The sequence below is a fragment of the Galeopterus variegatus genome, unplaced genomic scaffold (assembly GCF_000696425.1).
Source record: "Galeopterus variegatus unplaced genomic scaffold, G_variegatus-3.0.2 Scaffold289, whole genome shotgun sequence".
Classification (NCBI taxonomy): domain Eukaryota; kingdom Metazoa; phylum Chordata; class Mammalia; order Dermoptera; family Cynocephalidae; genus Galeopterus; species Galeopterus variegatus.
The window spans coordinates 644,293-663,063 of NW_007726400.1; the positions used below are offsets into that span (position 1 = coordinate 644,293).

At 46.3% G+C, this 18,771-nt stretch overlaps 1 protein-coding gene across 1 annotated transcript in view; it reads left to right on the plus strand.

Annotated features, from left to right (window-relative positions):
* The window catches only part of TCF7L1 (transcription factor 7-like 1 (T-cell specific, HMG-box)), a 131,990-nt gene that overhangs the window by 31,673 nt on the left and 81,546 nt on the right, over positions 1–18,771 (plus strand). The window lies entirely within an intron of this gene.

Consider the following 18,771-nt stretch of genomic DNA (forward strand, 5'->3'; position numbering starts at 1 on the left):
TCGGGGCCCCAGTTTTTTTTTTTTTTTTTTTTTTTTTTTGTCTTTTTTTGTCTTTTTTTTTCCGTGTCCGGCAACGGATCGCAACCCTCAGTGTTGCCCCCGTACCGGACCGGGGACCGGCAACGGGATCGCAAGCCTCGGTGTTGCTCCCGCGTCTCGCTCAGCCAGTGAGCGGGAGCCGGTCTGTATGTGGGATCCGAACCCTCGGACGGAAGCGCCGCCGCGCTTCCCAAGCGGCGCACTATCCAGTGCGCCACCGGGCCGGCCAGGGACCACAGTTTCTATAGGAGAGCTGCGTTTAATAACCACCTCCACCTGGGGAAGGTAATGTATCCCTAATTTACAGATGGGAAACCAAGCCCGAGAAGGGGTTAGCACCTTGCGTTAGGTCACCCAGCGAGCATGGCATTCTCATGGCTCAGCCCACACTCATAACTACAGTGACTGCTGCTGCCCCCTGGATGGGGAGGGGAATCGCACCTCTTCCTTAGCCCCTGTGTTCCTAGCCCCAGGGTTCCACCCTTGGGGTTTGCTCTGCCTGCAGTAATGTTACCCTCATTCCTCAGACAATTGCCACTTGCTGCCCCCACTCTAAATTAGGCTCCCTGGTATTTTCCCTTTTTAACACTAGACACTAGAAACAGTATGTGATTATGTATTTACTTGTTTTGATTTCTTGTTGATGGCACATAGTAGGCACTCAGTAAATAAGAGATGAGTGAATGGGAAGAAAGCGGAAATGAACAGTAGCACACGCACAGGGTAAAGTCAAGAGAACACCCTTCTCTGAGAGTGGTGGGGTAAGAACAGACAGAGAAGTGGCCTGTTTTCAGGTGCACATGAGGGGCTTAGACCAGTTAGATGGGATCTGGCTTAGAGTTGGGATTACCTTGTGAAAATGGAGGTGAGAATTAGGACTAGCATTGTAGTTCTGCAGCCCAGCAGCCCATCGGAATCACCTGGGGGCTTAAAAAATGGTGCTGCTGGGGTGCCAGCCCGCAGACTCAGACTGACTTGGTGCTGGGCCTGGGTGTTTGGTGGGAGGAGAGGGTGAGGCTCAGGGACATGGACCAGAAGGCCGGAGGTGCAGGGGTAGATACCCTGTAGGAGCTGGGCCATCCTAACTTATGGGAGCAGCACTCTTAACCCTGAGAGTCCTGGGTCAGCACTGGGTGATCTCAGAGTCTCTGATGTGGGTCCAGTGTTTTGGGGGCTTCGCAAACACTGGAAATGATTATTTTTTAACAATTTTATTCCCAACATTTAAAAGTGGAAAACAAAATAGAACATGACTGATTAAATATCCCACATTTCAACATATTGGAGACTGCCAGTGCACAGACTGGCATTGCCGGTGTTGGGACACGTAAGTCCCCTGCCACTCTGCCTCTATTGGAATTTCTTGTAAATGCGGTATTGGTTAGGCAGCTTGTAGCTGAGCGCCAGTTCTTTTAAATATTCAGGCATGCATATGTCTCCTCTCATACCATTATCCAGATGCTCACACATATGTATGCCCTTGACCAGCTTGGCTCAGGGTGTCATCGCAGCTCAGTGGCCAGTTTGCTAATGTGTGACATGTCGCCTGGCTGAACTGTCACATGATATGTGGTTTTATGCTTTATTGCAAGTTTTGAGTGCATCTTGCTGATTTTTAGATTTGTGATAAGGAAACACGAGCAGTTGTTCAGCAGTATGGGAAGGCAGTTTTGCCTGGTGGTTCAGGGTGTGGAGCCTGGGCATGACTTTCAACTCTGCCATGTGCCTCCTGTGTGGCCTTGGCAAGTCATCTAACTTCTCTGTGCTTCATTTTCTTTCTTTTTTTTTTTTTTTCTTTTTTCCTTTTTGTCTCTTTTTTTGTGACCGGCAACGGATCGCAACCCTCAGTCTTGCACCCGTACCGACCGGGACCGGCAACGGGATTGCAACCCTCGGTGTTGCCCCCGCACCTCGCTCAGCCAGTGAGCGGCTGGTCTGTATGTGGGATCCGAACCCTCGGCAGGAGCGCCGCTGCGCTTCCCAAGCAGCGCACTGTAGCAGTGCGCCACTGGGCCGGCCCATTCATTTTCTTGATCTATAAAATTATGACAGCAGTGGTATTACAAGGCTTAAATGAGTAAATATAGGTAGAGGACTTACAACAGTGTCTGGCAAATAATTACCACATAGGAATTTTCCATTGTTGTTTCTAATATTATTCTTTTAATGATTCCGCTCTGAAACAAAATTTCTACCACTTTTTCAAGCTTTGGATCAATTGAACTCATGCATTCTCAACGGGGGCAATAAAATCTAGCTATGACAGTAGTGCATAGCCTGCAAAAGGTACCTGAACAGATACACAGTACATCAGTGGTAATAAGATTTTGGGGAGTTGGGGGGAATAGGCAAAGTTTCTACTGAGTCTCCTTGGGGAGCAATAATGAAAGAAGGACCAATGTAGTGGATTGAATTATGTCCCCCCAAAACCCCCTGAAGCTTGAATTGTGTCCCCCAAGTTTTATGTATTAGAAACTTGGCCGTGGGCCGGCCAGGTGGTGCACTGGAGAGTGAGCCGCTTGGGAGCGCAGTGGCGCTCCCGCCGAGGGTTCGAATCCCATGTGGAGACCCGTTCCCGCTCACTGGCTGAGCGCGGTGCAAGCGCAACACTGAGGGTTGAGATCCCGTTGCCGGTCAGTAAAAATAGACAAAAAGGAAAAAAAAAAAAAAAGAAAGAAACTTGGCCCCCACTGTGACTGTTAAGAGGGTGGGAAATATTATGGGAATTGAAAGGGGGAGCCTTGAAGAGGTGATTAGATTACAGTAGTGAATGGATTAAAAATGGTGGTGAGGGGCGTGGTTCTGAGGGCTTTAAAAGAAGAGGAGAGTCTGTCTCTCGCAGTCTCTGAACTCTCTGATTCCACCATCTTGCAATGTGAGACCCCTGGGTCACTGTCACCGCCACCAGATGTGTTCCTTGGACTTTGGACTTCTCAGCCTCAGAAACTGTAAGCAATGAATTTCGTTTTCATTATAAGTCACCCAGTTCCGTGTGTTTTGTTATAAGCAACAGAAACAGACTAATAAAACCAACAAACACTGATTTAACTAATGAGTATCCTAGGATCAAAAGGCAGTCTACTAAAAGCATGTTAACATTTGCTAGCACTTATCTGTGGAAATCGAGATGGTTTGTGGTTCTCTGTAATCAAAACAAAATTCAAAAATAAATTACTAGATGATGTGGCTGATATAACTCTCAACCATAACCATGGCTTTCAGAATGCAGCAAAATACCTTTGTTCTTCTCATTGATTTATCTGATTTTTATGTTAGGGATTTGCATGAGATTTTGCTCATTCAGAAAAAATTCTCCTTTGCTGAGAATTTGAGCAGCCTCCTGGTTGGGCACAGTGGTCAGCATTGTGACCCCGTGGGATCAGGTGGCAGGTGTGAAGCAGGGTTCTGGATGGAGCCTGCCAGTGGCCAGGGCAGCTGGTTCCCTGGCTCTTGTAGAGATGGCTACTTCAGTGAGCAGAGCTGGGTGCCCCAGCCCAGAGTGGTGAGCAAGGAGGGAGTGGAGGGAAGCAGATGCAGAGAGGGTTCCTGGAGCTCTGTGAGGCTGTCTGCAGGACTCCATGGAAAGGGTCAGGACCCACATTCAGTGCCAGGAAAGACAAAGCCCTTTTTATTTGCTGCAAAGGCGGGTAGGAGACTGAAGCTACCAGATGGTGTACAAGCTCAAAAACCAAATCGAGTTGACCAAGAACCTTTGGTTCCAGTCACGTGGCATCTTCACTACTCCTGAATTTCCCATTTGGGGTTTTATTAACTTCTAGTGAAAGGCGACATTGTGAAGAAACCCAGATTAGAATTCAACTTATAAAACAGCTGAGTGTGTGAGAAAGTGGGATAGAGGAACCAGGGAACTGCATAGAAAACCATTGAGAGATTACTCAACAAAATTAGAACCCAAACACCACTGTCTGTGTATATTCTTTGAGCTAGTGAGTAGAGAACAGAGTGCTGAGCAGGAGCCCAGGGAGAGGTGTCAATAGTCTCAGGTGCCTGGGGGAGTGGGGGGGTCCTCTGGTCCAGGAAGAAGTTCCCATGGGCAGGGGCTGGTTTGGAGCCTGGCCAGCCTCCCACAAATATACTAATGAATAACCCTCACTGGCCATGACTTTGCCAGTTGGGAACAGCTTTGGGGCTCTGGAATGAGTGGGGAGCCTAATGTGGACCCGACTTGGGTTTCACCAGCTTATAGAAAAATAATGAAAATGAGGCAGTTAGCGATCCAGATGAAATGAGCCCTTTGGAGTAGCTTACCAGAAATATGGAGGTGATGCAAATGTCGTCTTCCAGCCCTGTCAAGAAATTGGGTTTTGGGGGAGTGGAGGGAGGGTAGAGGGAAGGTTCCATTTTATCGAATCAGAAGGTGGACTTGAGAGTTTGCAGCTTTCCCAGACTAGGAGGCTGCAGCCACCTTTCTGTCTCTTCTGCCGTTGGCAAGGTACTGCCCGTCCCTGCCTGTGCTGAGTGGTGGGTGTTCCCAATGTCCCTGATGGGTCAAGCCGGAGTAACTAGAAAAAGAACTAAGTCAGGTTCCCAAGGATGAAATTGCAATTCTTTCCCGGCCCCAAGTCACGATAATGACCTCAGTATGTGTCTTAGCCATTTTGTACTTCAGATTCTCTGTTTATAAAATGGCAATCTGCTGATCTTAAAAGAAAAATGTGGCAGAGACAATAAAATAAAATCCCAGTTCTACTGAGTTCTTACAACCAGAAACTGAACCATTTAAAATTTTGTTTGTCTCATGTTTATGAGAAAGGATAAAATAACAGATATCTAAACCAACACCAGGGACTCTTTTAAAAGCTCAAATTCTAGGGCAGCGGTTCTCAACTCTGGCTGCACATTAAAATCAACTCGGGAGCTTTTGAAAAACATCAGTCTCCAAACTCCACCCCAGACCAATTAAATCATAATCTCTGAGAAGGAGGTCTCAGCATCTGTGGGTTTTTAAAAGCTCCCCAAGTGATTCAGATGGGCAGCCAGGGTTGGGAACCATTGTTTGGGACATGGCAGTCGGATGTAAAGATTCAGGCTTATTTCCAGAAATATTGTGAAGGTAAGTTTTGCTTTTTTTCTTTTATGGCTTAAAGATATATGCTGTTTATTTTATTGATATATAATTCACATACCATAAAAGTTACCCTTTTATTAAAATGTACAATTTAGTGGTGTTAGTATATTCACAGAGTTTTGTAACCATCACCACTAATTTCAGAACATTTTTATCACCCCAAAAAGAACCTTACCCATTAGCTATCACTGTCCTCTGTCTCCTCCTTCCGACTTCTGGCAACCACTAATCTACTTCCTGTCTTTATGGAGTTGCCTGTTCTTGACATTGTGTATAAATTGAATCACACAACATGTGGCCTTTTGTGACTGGCTTCTTTTACTTAGCATAATGCTTTCCAGGTTTATTCATGTTATAGTGTGAATCCATATGCATTCTTTTTTTATGGCTGAATAATATCCCATTTCATGAATTTTCAACATTTTGTTTACCAGCTCATCAGTTGGTAGACATTTGGTTTGTTTCCACTTTTTGACTATGAACAGTGCTTCTATGAACATTCATGTACCAGTTCTTGTATGGACATACACAGTTTTAATTACCTCGGGTATATATCTGGGAGCGGAATTGCTGGGTCATATGGTAACTTTATGTTCAAGCTTTTGAGGAATTGTCAGCCTGTTTTCCAAAGTGGGTGCACCATTTACATTGCCACCAGCACTGTATGAGGGTTCCAATTTATTCTCTACATCTTCACCAACACTTGTTGTTATTGTCTGTCCTTTTGGTTATAGCTATCCTAGTGGATGTGAAGTGGTATATCATTGTAATTTAGTTTGCATTTACCTGATGGGTAATGATGTTGAACACCATATTATGTGCTTATTTTCCATTGGTGTCTTCTTTAGAAAAATGTCAGTTCAAATCTTTTGATCCCTTAAAATTGGGTTGTCTTTTTATTGTTGAGTTGTAAGAGTTCTTTATGTATTTTGGATACTAGATCTTTGTCAGATACATGATTTACAAAGATTTTTCTCCCCCTTTGTGGGTTTTCTTTTTGTTTTCTTGGTAGTATACTTTGAAGCACAAAAGTTTAATTTTGGCTAAATCCAGTTCATCTGTTTTTGCTGTTATCGTTTGTGCTTTAGGTGTCATATCTAAGAAATCATTGCCTAATCCTAGATGATGAAAAATTATGCCTTCGGTTTCTTCTAAGAGTTTTATAACTCTAGCTCTTACATTTTAGGTCTTTGGTCAATTTTGAGTTGATTTTTATATATTGTGTAGGTTTCACCACCCTGAAAAGGTAGGCATACAACTTCATTCTGTCAAAATAATTTGATAATATTAGAATATTAGAGCAGGATGTGGGACTTGGTAGCTCCAAACCCTCATTGGATTGCTGAGGAACTTTAGGTATGGTAAGGTTTCAGTTGAGAGGCGAACACTGACCCTGAGTTCCTATAGGAACCTAAAGTACCTCCTAATTTTTATGAAAGGTTAGAGTGTATTCTCTATGGTTTAAGTGTTCAGTGATTTTAATAGCATTGCTAACATTCGAAAGCTAGAACTCATCTGTGAGGTATTATGTGTATCTTAACACCAGGTAACCAGACATGACCAGAACACTGAATGACCTTACCACAGATGAGATGCGAACTCAGTGTTATATATTTAACAATCTTAATTTGGGGGTAGATAAATAACCAAGAGTACAGATACTCCTCAACTTACAATGGGGTTACATCTCGATAAACCCATAGTAAGTTAAAAATATCATAAGTTGAAATGCATTTAATACCCTGATAAAACATCCTAATGTCAAAATATCGTAAGTTGAACCATCATACATTGGGGACTTTCTGTAGTTGAAATGCAAGTTCCAATTATGGATACATCAGACTCAAACTAAGTGGAAAATGTATACCATGAAAGAGAATAAATTCCAAATGTATTTAAAAGTTAGAAGGTTAAAAAGATGGGCCGGCCCGGTGGTGCACTGCTACAGTGCACCGCTTGGGAGCATGGCAGCGCTCCCGCCGAGGGTTCGGATCCCACATACAGACCGGTTCCCGCTCACTGGCTGAGCGAGGTGCGGGGGCAACACCGAGGGTTGCGATCCCGTTGCCGGTCCCCGGTCCGGTACGGGGCCAACACTGAGGGTTGCGATCCGTTGCTGGACACGGAAAAAGACAAAAAAATAAAAAATAAAGGCTGAGTGTTTTACTCTTGAGTGATGGATTCATGCGCAGATAGATTGTTGTGTGTGTCTGTGCTCGGTCTATTCATAGATATTGAGGGCAATAGGCAAGAATGCTTGTCAGCTCACATTTTTTATCCTAATTTGTTTGTATAACATCCAAATGGTTTTCTCCACTCCTGTGCATTTTTTAAAATAGTGGACATTATATAAAAATTAAACTACTTTAGTTAGCTCCTGTGGATTGAAAAGGGCTGTCGTCTACTTGGATGCCTTCTTCAGAGCTCTGTTACCAAGAACTGACGATCAGTTCGTTTCTTTGTATAACGTCCATCTGTAATCCACAGCCAACCTTAATTACTGACCAAAAAAGACAGTTCCAAGTGAAGGTACAGCCACTTGTTACCTGCGGGCCATTAGCTCCCTGCTGTTGGGCTCCCATACCCTGCCTGCAGGGGCTTGGGGTAGTGGCCATTGTGGGATTTGAAGGCATGTGGTCCAAGGGCAGTGTGTGTGACTTGCCCATTGGTATTGCGGCCTCCTTGTGGGGAAGTTGGTGACATTTCTTCCACCCACACCACCGACCTTGCCTTGTTGGTGGCCCTTTTATCACCAAGATCCTTTGTGTTGGTCTTGACTAGACCAGCTCTGCAGTCCTCTTTGGCTCTGTGGGGCTGTGTGACCACAGAATCGGTCACTGGGTTGGTGATTTTATGCCAAGTTTAGATTCTGATAAAAAGGCAGCTAAGGTGGGTAGTGCAAAAGCTACATGAGCAATCATGGTTCTGCTTGCATTTTAGGAGCAAAAACTGATTGATTGATTGCAAAGGCCTGGGTTCCAGGATGGGTACTCTTTGTAAGTCATCATTTCATTCCATTTTCTGAAAAGTCTGTTCCAGAGCTGGTCATCCCACAGCTAGCATGTGGCCAGCACTGGATTCAGAGTGGGGTTTGTGCAAATTCAGACTTGGCAAAATCTTGACAAATTGGGATCCTTTCATCTCATTCAGCCTAATTTAAGGATCTCTTATGGGCCAGGCACTGTTCTTAGTGCTGGGAATCTAGAGACAATGCCTCCCTTCAAAGAGGAGACCCTCATTTAATTAAAATTATTACATATACTTTAATTTTAGGCGGAGAAAATTAACACCAGGAAACAAACTTCTAGGAAATATTTTGTAAGAATTTGTTTTCAGGACATTACACACTAAATCCCAGTCTCGTGAATGTGAACGTTGACTGCACTCTCTAGTTGGAAATATTGTTCTGAACCACGATGTTAAGGGACTGTATACGTGGTATTCTATCACCAAAAATGTTTTAGGCACATTTACTCCTCACCAGGGCTTTCTCAGAAATTTAAGAAGCATCTTCACTGATGCAGAAACAAATAGGAATTTCAACGCACATTTTAATAATTAATTTTAGTACTCTTATAATTGGTTCAGGAGCAAACATTTCAAGGTTGTCTACTACTTGCTTTCATAAATCTTGTAAACAAAGTTGACACTTGCTCATCACTGATGAATTCAGTGCTGTTACTTCCTGCCAAGCTGCCACGTGGACAGCGCCGTTGTTGCTGGCTGGCGTGGTCTGACCCCTTCTAGTGTTTAGCGCCACTTTCTCCCTCGTTCCCAAGCGCTGAGCTCCTCCCACCCGACCTTCCCACGTTCTGTGAGCTCTCCCATGTACCCCACTCTTCACTGGGTGACTCCCTCTTAGCCTCCAGGTCTCAGCTTAGGTGTCACTTCCTGGGGAGAACTTCCTTGATCTCCTAATCTTAAATAGTCCCCTCCTTTAGCATCCTTAGGCACTTCTCTCAAACATAGCTTTGTATCTTGTGTATGCACATCTGCCTGCTGTCTCTCCCTCCAAGAACAAAAACTATGTCTGTCCTCTTCATGCTTACCAAAATGTTCGTCATGGCAGCTCGCTCATAGTTGGCTTGTACTAAGTGGTAGATAGATGGGTGGGTGGTGGGTGCTTGGATGCATGGACAGATGGATGGATGGAATGGTTCTTTCCCTGAACAAATACTTGACTACTGTGACATGCCAGCCACTTCCTGGTGCTGGGCCTACAGCAGTGAATAAAATGTCAGCTGTCAAGTTGCTTACCTTCTGGTGGGGAGAGAGATGAGCATACACAGTGTGTCTGGTGGTCATGAGCACTGTAAGGAAAATAAAGCAGAGCAGGACGGGGATGCTGTGTACATGAGCATCAGGAAAGGCCTCACAGAGAAGGTGATGTCTGAGCAGAAGGAAGTGAGGGAATGAGCTGTATCTACGGCAGGGCAGACGAGCTTGCCGTTCCTTGTTTTCAGAGTGATTTCCAGTTGTGTGTTTATCTACCACACAATGTAGTTTTAGTTTTTGCCACACATCTCGAGCTGATTACACAAGCTTCAGTGAAGGGAGAGCCTCTGGAATGACAGGAGCTGCCTTTTTTTGTGGAAGGGACAATTCCAGGAAAAAAATTAAAAATGTTTATGAGCCACGTTTTTTATATCTTCAGTTCAGTTCAGTTATATCTTCAGTTTATTATCTTGAGGAAGTGATGGATCATAAAAAGTGTGACTTTTTTTCTTTCTCCCCTTGAAACTCAATATGAAGTTAATAAGAACAAGGTCACTTTACAAAATATTCTGGGCTTGGCAGGTTCAGCCCCATTTGTATGCCATTGATTTCTTTACTTGCCTCACCCCCCACATCTGCTGTAGAATTTTACAGGAGTCAAATATTTGTCTTAATCTGAAAGGCGCCACATTAAAACAGGGTGGTCTGGCAGTGCATGTTTTCTCCATGTGGGACAGATGGATGTCACATACTTGGTTCAGGTAGCAAGCAAGCCATTTCTGATTGCCAGGAAGCTGCTTAGAACCAGCTGGCCTCTAAGTTATGAGAAAGGATGAATAAGGCAGTTAATCCTAGAAAGGTTATTGGGGTCTCCAATGTAGGGATCACAAAGGCCTGGAAACCCAAGTGACATCTTCTGCCTGAAGCTCTGCCTCTTCCTGAAGCTGTGAACACAGTTATGTGCAAGGCCGCTGACACTCTCGTTGTACGCATATGAGAGATGGAAAGGCTTAACTGACCTTTCCACACTGGATCATTCAGGGGGGTTGCAGGGCCAATAGTTTCTGGGCAGCCTGCTTCCTTTCCTGTGCTCTGCCCATTGCTTATGCTCTTTTTTTTTTTCCTTTTTGTCTTTTTTCGTGACCGGTAACGGGATCACAACCCTTGGTGTCGCGCCCGTACCGCGACTGGCAATGGGATCGCAACCCTCAGTGTTGCGCCCGCGCTGCGCTCAACCAGTGAGCAGACCAGTCTCTATATGGGATCCGAACCCTCGGCGGGAGCGCCGCCGCACTCCCAAGCACCGCACTCTACCGAGTGCGCCACCAGGCCGGCCCCCATTGCTTATGTTCTTAAAAGGTGCTGCTTGACCATCAGTGTCCTGAGGAGTCTTTTGGATCAGAGGAGATAGTGGGGAACTTACAGGGAGGATGTTCAGGGGCTTCTAACCTACCAAATGCTAGGGCAGTCATTCTGTGTGGTCCACGGACCCCTGCTTCAGAATCATCATGGTGCTTGTGGAAGTGCAGATTCCTGGGCCCATCCCAGGAGCAGAAGGCACAGCACTGGGACTGAGGGGCTGCCTTCCAGGGCTGACAGGGAGAGTATGCCCAGGCAGCAGGAGCAGCGCCTTTGCACAGAATCTCACTATTGCATTTTCAAATTGGGAGATGCTTTTTCTGCCAAAAAATGTGTCCCATAGCCCCGTTCCTAGGGAGTCTAATTTACCAAGGAAATCAGAATATTAATGAATTAGGAACCTGTTTACTTTTCTTTTCTTTTTTTTTTTTTTTTTGCAGGGATCTCCATTTGAGATGGGTGTCTCTTGGTAAAATCTAAGGCAGTTGGATCTCCATATACTTAAAATACGAAGGGCCTGAAATAGGTTGTGCCCTTGAGAAGCTGGACATAGTCTTCACAGGTCAATGTTGATTCAGCAGAACCTCCTGAGTCCCAGCCCTGTGTCAGGACCCATAGGGGACACTCCCAGCCATATGACCATTACTGGCTCCTTGTAGACACCCAGCCCTGCCTGTCCCCAGGGAGGCCCCTTTTCTGCCTCCTCCGTCCCCCACACACGTGAGCATCTCCATCTCCATTCCAGCTTCTCCTGCCCTGCTGGGGAGGCCCAGGGCCCAGCATAGGAGCGGCCCCCAGCTGGAACCCTACAGTTTCTCCCCTTCGCAGGCCTCTCCAGGGGTGCCTCAGGATGGTTGCCAGGTAAACAAGACTGAGCAAACAACAAGTGCAGGGGGCTAGGAAAAGGGACAGGGGGTTGCATTGGCACCTAGCCAAGACAAGAAAGACTGGAAAAGAACAGGTAAAACCATCATTGTGTGCAAATTATCTACCTGGAAAACCCAAGACAGTCAAGTGAAAACCCACCATAAACAATAAGACATAGCCAAGTCTCATCCAGGGGAGGGAGAGTCCTCACTAGGACATTGACGGAAGGGTCAGACGACAGTGTGGAGTGCTGGGTTTGTCAAGGTTACTCCCAACCCTTTGTCCTTGTCTGTTAGGGCCTCTTCCTTCTGTGGGGGATGACAAGGGAGCAGCAACTCGGGGTTCTAAACCCCAACACTTATCGCTTCTGTTGCACTTGCTACGTGCCACACGTCTCTCTAAACATGTTCTTCAACTTACTAAATCCTCGCAACAGCCCTGTGAGGTGGTGACTACGATTAGTATCAGCTCATAAACCCCATGTACAGGGAGGGAGCCTGAAGTGTGGAGAACCGAGGCAACCTGTCCAAAGGTCCCATGGTTAGTGAGCAGCAGAGCCTGGGAACCCACACGGGACCACCTCTTGCCACACAGCACGATAGGCCTGTTCCCCAGAGACATCCCGCGTTTGCACTTGTAGAACAGGCCCCCTGGCAGAGATTTGGCAAATGCTGTTGAATAAGGCTTCATCTCTTGGGCAGTGTTTTGTCTTCAAGGCAAACAGCATGGCCCAAGAACTCTGAAATTTAGGTATCCAGGCATCCGAGTGCTTTAGTATGTACTGAGAGACAGGCATGTCTCAAGTGAGAGCCCTTCAAACAGTCCCCTCGTTAATTGACTTAGATATTGATCTCCCTGTCTGGAACCACCGAAATGGAGCATATCGGCAAGCATTTACGTCCATTCTGGGAGTGGAAAGGTGTGTGCACAGCGCTGCTGCTGAAGTCTGTGGCTTTAGGTAAGAGACTTAACCTCTCTGGTCTTCATTTGTTTAGAAAGAAAGAGCTGGGTCAACATTACTGACCTCAACAGGTAATTGTGAGGATTAAATGAAACAATACACGGGAAGGGTTTCATGCAGCTCTGGCTTGTGATAGGGTCTCCATGAATGTCAGTCTTTCCCTGCCCTTCCCAGGAGGGGCAAGAAGCTGTGTGGGATTTCACAAAACATGATAAGTTACAGGACCTGCTCCCTGTCCTCACTTTGCTCGCAATTCAGGCAAGAAGGGCTGTCTGAAACCACAAACATTTAAATCATGATTGCAGGCCCTGGAAGTGGAGACCCCACACAGCAGTGCCTGGTCAGGTGTGTGATACGGTGTTCATAGCAGGTGTGACCTGTGCCCACTGGCCCAGCCCCCTTTCAGCTGTGGTTTGGGGCTGGAACGGTAATTTTACTAAGTTAAAAAAATGACATAAAAATCCAGATTTCCAACTTGTCCCGAAAAATCAGGATGTCTAGCAATACTGGGCTCAAATGCCTACATGGTAACACCAGCCCTCCTCAGAGGGGCTGTGGCCATTCTCCTGCAGAGCAGGGGCTTCAAATCCTGGCCCCACCACTTACCAGCTGGCATGACCTTGAGCAGGTTACCTGGCCTGTATGTCTGGGCGATGGCAGTGCCTACCTCCTAGGCTTGTTGTAGGGTTCAGTGAGTTCATCCCTGTAAAAGGCTGGGTACAGGGCCTGGCTCCGAGGAAGCACCAATAATTATTATTATTGCTGCTGTTATTACTATCTTGATTACTCTCCACCTGGCCCTGTGGGTTGGAGGAAGGAAGGCTCATCACGCCTGGGGGTCAGTGGAGCCTTCAGAGGAGCTGTCTTGTAAACTGGGCCTGAAGTGCAAGTGGGTGGAGAGCAGACTGGGCAGGGGGACAGCAAGAGGCACAGCTCGGAAGTGGGAAAGGCTCGCCACTTCAAGTGCTGTGAACATAGACAGGCTTTTCATGACTGTCGAGGGTTTTCTCACCTGTCAGTGTGTGTTGCACATAGGTTTGGGTCTTGGTGCACATCACTGTGATTGCTCCCAGATTGGGCATGCATGGTCTTCTTCAGGACAGCAACACTAACCCACTGAACAGGGTCACTGTGGGGTCCAGACAGAGACACGGGCAGGGTCACAAGACCCTTGGAGTCCTGGAAGTCATTGGGTAGGTGGGGTGAGAAGGGGGTGTACAGGACGAGGTTCAGGGTAATGGTGTGACCCAAGGGAGGCCCAGAAGAGGCCTTGAAGGGGAAAACAAAGAGAAAAGCCTCCAGTTTCCCTGTGTGCTGGTCAGGCAAAGACTTTCAGAACTAGGGATATGAATGGACTCCGGCTCCTTTTTGGAGTGGAGCAACAGTGACTTCAAATGCTGAACTTGGGAGTAGCCTGTGTCTACACTAATTTTAAGCTCTGAATTTTCTAGCAGTCTTCATCACAGGTAATCAAACATATCCCCACAAATCAAGAATATGCTACAGTTCCACTATTTCCACATCCAAATGGCACCTCTTCGATATGTCTCGCCTTTAGAAGTAATACCCCAAAATAGCCTTTGAGGAATCTCATGCCCCGACTTTTTATTTGGAAGATAAGGTCACTGTATTTATGTCAGCCGTAAATACTTGAATGAGAGTATGAATTCCTAAGGATTTGCCACTTCCGGCTGGTAGCATTAGATCGTTTAGAGGTGTCCTGTGTCATAATATGCCAAGAGATTTAGACTTTTAAACAGTCATGGAAATAAACAGGTGCTCAGAGCAGCTTAAAATAACCACCCTGGGAAGTGAAGCTGGGGCAGTGCCCAGAGCTAAGGTGGGCAGCACCGTGGTTTAGGGGGAGGACAAAGCTGCCAGGGGAAGCCAAGTAAAGGAAGCCCTGCTCCTGCCCTTCCCAGCACCCAGGTGCACCATTGCTGCTGAAATGCCTCAGTCCCCAACCCACCACCTCATCATCTTGCACAGCTTTTCTGCCCATATTTCTGAGTTCAAGGCTGGATCCCAGAGAGAGTCCCACTGTGCGTGGGTGGAAACTGGGCAGCCCTCTCTCACCTGGGTGGGAGGCTGCTGCTACTGTCCTAACCCTAGAACACCCCCGACTCAGCCACCGAGGACCTCCAGGGTGGTGAGAGGTGTGAGTGACGACCAGGGAGTGCTTTGCCTCGGCAGCCTGAACTGTCTCCGGGAGCCCAGACATTCCAGCCCAATTAATCCTCCTCCTCCTGCGAAGAACCTCAGCCACATCCTCCACACCCTGCTGCCCTTCCTGAGGAGTGAGAGATGGTGGCTGTCAGCATGTAAAGGAGGATGGGTGCCAAGTGGTTACGACCAGATTCGATTACCCGGATATGCTGGAAGACAAATGGTTGGGGGCCTCTCCGCCCCTGGAGGGCAGGGCCAGTCTTAGTCACTGGGACGGGGTCCTGCGAGGAGGAGTTACAGATGTGGTGGAATACTCTGGTGAAGCCGATGTCGGCAGACAAGACTAATTGTGTTATCTCGGGCTTTTATTGTCAGTAGTTTTGAATTGGGAGCCTTGATTTGACCCTGAGAATAACCAAAACTACATGAAAGACAATTGGATTCAGAAGAAGACACAATAAGTTTCAACACCAAGCAAAAGTATGTATGATGATGAAAGAATCGTTACCTTGGGGGCAGAGGAATGTTGACTGGGGGGGAACAGGTGAGAACCTTCTAGAGTGGGTTCTAGAATGTTCCATATCTTGATCTGGTGGTGGTAACACAGGACTTGTACATATATAAAAATTAATTGAGCTATACGTTTAAGATTTGTGTACTTTACGTACACTATAATTCAGTAAATAAGTAAAAAGAAAGAAAAACATGCATAAAGGAGGTCTGTCTGTGAATGGCAACACTGTGGCAACATTTGAATAGCCCGACTTTTGCCATACATGGAGTTTGCTGTTCCCTGGACCCAGGTCCCCAAAACCTGACTTGGTTCAGTCCAGACATTCAAAACACCAGCCACCAATGGAGAATAAAATAAAGGCAAGTCTCTTCCTAGATTGACAGTCAAGAGAGTAATTTGGAAACTGCTCCGTACCTTAAATCAAAGTCTCTCCATCTCTCCACAATCGAATGAGGTTCTTGGGGCATAAAGATTAAAGCAGACCCCACTTTAGGTCATTGCTCTGTCATTTACTGGCCCTGGGACCTTCTAGAAAACTATTGCCATCTCTCTGGTTCAGTTTCTCCGTCTGTGAATTGGGTGAACAATTCTTAAGAATGTTCTTCAGTGGAGTCCCTGTAAAGTGTTCCGTCCAGTGGTCAGTATGCAGCAAGTGATCAATAAATGCTAAAGATGCTAGTTGCCATCTCTCTGGTTCAGTTTCTCCGTCTGTGAATTGGGTGAACAATTCTTAAGAATGTTCTTCAGTGGAGTCCTTGTAAAGTGTTCCGTCCAGTGGTCAGTATGCAGCAAGTGATCAATAAATGCTAAAGATGCTACTGCTGTTTGTCATTGCCGCCACCTTCACTAAACTGAGCAAGGTTCGAGGGAACTCTGGGGAGCCACAGATGCTCACCAGTGACACAGCCTTGTACATCCACAGTTCCTCCAACACGTAGTTCCCACACGGCCAACTTTTCCTTCAGTTGGGCTGGTTCCAGGGTGCAGGGCCCCCCTCTGGCTTGGCAGGATTTTTTGGCTTGAGCCTCTGCTGGTTCTCAGAGCAGGGCCTGGTTGAGTTGGCCAACAGTGTACCCATGTTGAAGCAGCTGTGGCAAACATCTGGCTCTGATTATCTGGCTGGGAATGGCTGGGGGTGGGAGCACCATGATTTATAGATTGCTCCTTTGGCTGTAAATCCCATCTGTAATTGTGACTTTTCTGTCCCTAATTGTTTGCAGAGAAGAGAGGAGCTCAATGGCTCACAGTCCCTGGCAGGGCCCAAGGCTGCTGGGGGTGGGAGGGGGTGAGTTTTGTTGCTAGGACACCGCCTTCTTTGTTTTGGTCCCTGCTCAGCAGTGTTTTTAGGGCCCTGTATACATTTCTCTGTATTGTTAATGTAATTTGTTCAGGCAGTGAACAGCCAAGTTCAGTTGAAGGAATCCGATACTCATAACAGAAACACCAGAGGCCAGGTTTTTGTGGTCAAATTAGGGTTTTGAGGCCTCAGAAGAGAATGAAATGCTAGAGCTGGGCAAGGGGGACAAACTCCCTTTCTCTTCTTTTGCTGACACTGGCCAAGGTTCGGCTGCCTTGAGTAGCTTGGCTTTGGGGGTGCCACATTCAGGGCTGTGTTAGGGAGCAGGGCTGCCCTTCTCCAAGAAAGGAAGTGCAGATTTTATTCAAAAGGGATGAAAGGAAGCTAACAGAGTATGAGCAAGTGGGGGCCCTGCCTGCCCAGCCTTTCCTTCACCCTAGCTCCAGTCACATTTTCCCTGCCCGTCCCCCACCCCCAAATTACTTGACTGGTGCGGAAATCATAGTTGGGATCTGTTGAGAAGGTATGTGACTGTGCAAAATGTAATTTGCCCGTTTCCGTTGCCCGTGAAGACCCGACAGCCCACTTGCCATCTGGGAACCTCACGCCCTGCTGTGCTTGGAGTTTTCGGAAACGATGGATTGCAAACAACTTCCAGGGAGCGGTTAGTGAATTAAGTTAACTGAGTTCAATCTACCCTCTTCATTTTGCCTCAGATAGCAAAGTAAAATAAAACAAACATACCAGCCCACAAACGTTTTGCATGCTTTCCTTTGCTTCTAAATGCATCATGTTGTGAAGTTAATCAGACCAACATTAACAACCCCCTCCGTCCTCTTGGAAGAATGCCTGCCGTGCACACATCCCTCCATCAGTGCAGAAGTTACTCAACACCTTTTGTGGGTACCAGGTAGGATGTGATGGGGTCTCAGCCCTTCAGAGCTTAAAATGTAGGGTAACAAATGGGAAAATGAGGGGCTGAAAAGGCAGAACAAAACATCACCTGAAATACCTGAGAAAGGAGCACTCAAGCCTGGAGGAGCAAGGAGAAGCCTCAGGAGGAGATATTGGAGCTGAGCCTTGCAGCAGAACACCAGGCATGGGTTTGAGTACTGTAGATCCTGCTGGCTTTCCTTCCCCTCTGTCCCAGCAGCTGGAACCCCCTGGGGAGGGGAAGAGAGTTGCCTTCTTAATGACCCCATTCATTGTCCCTAGAACCTGGCGATTTGCCAGAAGGTTTCAGTGGCAAGCCATCTTCAGTTCAGGAGATGAATCCCAAGTGTGTGTGGAACATGACGCATTGTGTGGACACCTCTTGCCCTCACCACATCCACACTGACGTCATCAGCTTAAAACCAGCCTATGCATTACAGGCATTTTCACTCATCAGTAAATGTTCATAAGTGACTTGACCCAATAAGCCAATGAATTTCCATCTCTTGATAATTACAAAAATGAAATAGATGAGATTGAAGCAAACCCAGTAAATCATACTGACTTTCAGCTGGAGCACACTAAAAGACTTAACTGCTATGTTAGTGGATATGAATCTTCACCTAACTGTTCACAGAAGAGGGAAATCCAGGCATTCTTCACTCTTAATTTCCAAGATGCGCATTTAAAGTGACCGAGTCCAAAGGAGGGAAGACACGTTCTGTTCACACTTGATGTCACTGCTGGTGTTGGAGCTTTCCAGCTTGTTACCGTGTTGCTGTGCCCTTAAGCCATACAGACTCGAGACCTTCCACTACCGACCAGTCTGCGCCAGTGCACTTGTCGGTGGCCTCAGGATGCTGTTGAGGCACTTTTCATCTTGGGAGAGTTTCTCGGCACCCTATTCACCACTGTGGTGCTTGTTTCTTGCCATGATTCACTTCCCCCCAATACCCTATACTTGGATTAAATAGCACTAATCAGTTTGTATTAAAATAATTTTTTTCTTGTTTGTCTCTTCCATTAGACCATGAAGTCCTTGGGATCAGAAATGGTGTCCTCTCCCCATGCCTAGAGGAGTACCCAAGAGATGTTCACTACATATTTACGGGATAAAAATTTCATGTATATGTCTTTTATCCCCAAAGAATTTTGATTTTTAAGGCACTGAAACTAACTTTAGCCATTTTTGATGGAAATATTCTAAAATGCATCCTACACGTTTCTAACTTCTAATCAAAATTAAAATTTAAAAAACTAGGAAATGTTTAGTTTAAACAGTTTCTTTTCCCACTGAAAAAATTGATCATAGTGTTGTTGCTTTTTAATCT